We start from the raw sequence: 2,766 nt of genomic DNA on the forward strand, positions 1-2,766 counted from the left end.
ATGTCATGTATCATGTATCATGTATGTGTTTGCCAGTTAGAGGTGATTATTTTCTACATCTCAATTTAAGTCAAAATCACAATGTGATGCCGTATGCAGCACTTGGAAACAAACTGTATTGTACTGTAAAACCTAGAACTCAGTCTCCTTTTTAAAGGCCTTTTTCAAGTCCAGACAACTGCGTCCACTGTTTGTAAATGTATGTACAGTGTGTGTGTGCATGCTCCTGTGTGTCTATGTGTGTGTGTACTGTACTGTACGTGCCATGTCCTTATAGTTCTCAACTACACAAAGCTCTGTTTTTAAATTCTCACGAGCCCTGCCTACCCAAGCTACTGTCCGACAAATGTGGTGCTGTGCATTTCCCTTTGGCACACAAATCGTATGCAAAGGCCCCGTGCTGTTTGTTTCCACATGTAGGGTCTTCACTGCCACCACCCAGGCAAATCTGTCGGCTTGCTCTCAGGGTTTATTGGGTCCTGTATCCTGCGAAGAGCAAGGTCGCTGAGTTTGCATGTAAATTCAAGTGCCTTCTGCCCCACGCCACTTTGAATTTTCATTTGCATGTGGACCCATAGTGTTGTTGAATGAGGGACACTGGCACAAAGGAGCGAAACAATTTCAGGTGTGGATGTGGTCTGAAAGATTTATTGTCAGATTTTGTTTTTCAGTTGGCTGCTGACAAAGATTATCATGATCTCTCAGTCAAGTGAACATATGACAGAGGACAACTTTTTTGTTCTATAGCTCAAATTTGCTTAAGATCCATTTTTTTGTTGTTATAATCTAGCATTCATTTCATGACTCTTATAATCTCAGACATTCCTAATGCCTGATATTAGGAGATTATTGACAGGGGCTCATCAGCCAATTTGATTCTAGCACACATGTAAACACAACACAGTGACACTTTCTCAGAATCTCTGTTGAAAAAAAACATTAATGTGAACATTATGGTTAAATATTTATCAGGCGTGTAATTGATGTACTCTTTTTTTTTTTTGTAATGACAAATCATTATTTAAATAAAGTTCATGTACTCACTAAACAGCATATCTGCACTTGTGTCTTAAATGTGTGAACTCTGCCAAGATTGTGAATTGTTGAGTCAGCAGATGTGTTTTTGTGACGGCTATCTCTGTGACCTTGACACTGTTAAAGACTCTCGTGACACAGGTTGTTTCCATCTGCGGTCAAGGGCGAAACTGCCTGCTGTGACACAAGTCACTCGGGTGTGGCTAAAGGTGAAGCATGTTTTTGAAAGGTTAAACTTGCAGAGGGCAGCGCCACATTTTGTGCAAAATATGATTACACAGAATGTGGATTGCCAATATACTTTGTGCAGACATTCATCGTCCCCAGATGATGTATCTGACTGACTTCAGTGAGCCCCTGACTTTTCCTCTAGCGCTATCATAAAGCTGTTTTTGATGGAAATTTCTCATTAACTAGTGGGTGGATTGTCATGAAATTCATGTCCAGGGTAAACTGTACTACATTTGGTGATCCAATGAAATTTCATCAGGTGACATCATAAATTCAAGTTAAAACGTATCCAGTATTTGTTTCACAACCAAATACCTGATATGATATCATCAGCCTCACCTGTACTTTGTGGTTTGTTCCAGTTGAGTAGGATCATGCTAGTACACTAAACAATGATTGCAACTCTGGTAGACATTCCCCATTAAGCATCAGTATGTTAGCTTTGTCATTAGCTTTAGCATTTAGCTCTAAAAATAGCTGCACCTGAGCCATTAGCATGACCATGACCAGGGATATTGTATTTGCTTATGGGCTACTTTTGCAAAATGACAGAAGGCCAGGGGCCGGTTAATAAACAAACAGTTTGCATTTCTCACTCATCTTTTCAAAGAAGCAAATCCAGTCACAGCAGCCTGTGTGCACAGAGGTGTTTCTAGGATCTGAGGACATTTGGGATACAGCAGGGAACTCTGTTGGGGCGTCCAGGATTTCCTTCACTGTCACTTTTTTTAATAGAAAATCAAAAATTTGATGCTTTTAAATGCACTTTAGCAACTCATTTACATTCAAAGTACAAAAAAAATCCCAGTGTGAATTAATTTATTTTCATTGTAAATAAGAAAATGGTCGGCAAGCCACCCGGCACCCTATCATGGGCTAGATTTAGTTTACTATCACTGCTGCAGACTCTTTGTCTTGAGATATATTCAGGGATTGGATGGTGTAAACAATCAACATGGCAACACTTGAGGAGTTATATTATTTCGGAGATCACAGCAGAAAAAAGCAACAGCAGCGCCATATTAGACGGTCTATAAGGCGCCTAAATCAAGCACGTCATGACAACGGCAAGTATGTTTCTCACACTACCCTTACCATTCATGTGTTTTTTGATCGTGCAGATGCAAAGCTATGATTTCTGAGGACGTACACAACTGACGCTACAAAAGAGTTGCAGGATATGCAAGGCTGCCATCTGCCAACAAAGAAAGTTCCGATTCAAGTCTTGTTTGGGTAAAATCAAAAGAGTTCATAATGGCAAAGTATATTTATTGTATTTACGATTGTTGGGTTAATACTTGGTTTTTCTTGATACTTAATTTAATGCATGTGTCTCCTGTTTAGATGCAATGTGTCTGGTTGTTTGCATGATATGGGGTGTTCTCAGGTGGTGCAACACATGATCACCCTGCTGCTGATTAGATTCAGTGCAGCTGCAGCCCTGCATCAAGCACCAAATTCAAACTCCGTCTCCAAATTAAAACTCAGGCAGGCATAAGC

The sequence above is a fragment of the Epinephelus lanceolatus genome, chromosome 24 (genome assembly GCF_041903045.1).
Source record: "Epinephelus lanceolatus isolate andai-2023 chromosome 24, ASM4190304v1, whole genome shotgun sequence".
NCBI lineage: Eukaryota > Metazoa > Chordata > Actinopteri > Perciformes > Serranidae > Epinephelus > Epinephelus lanceolatus.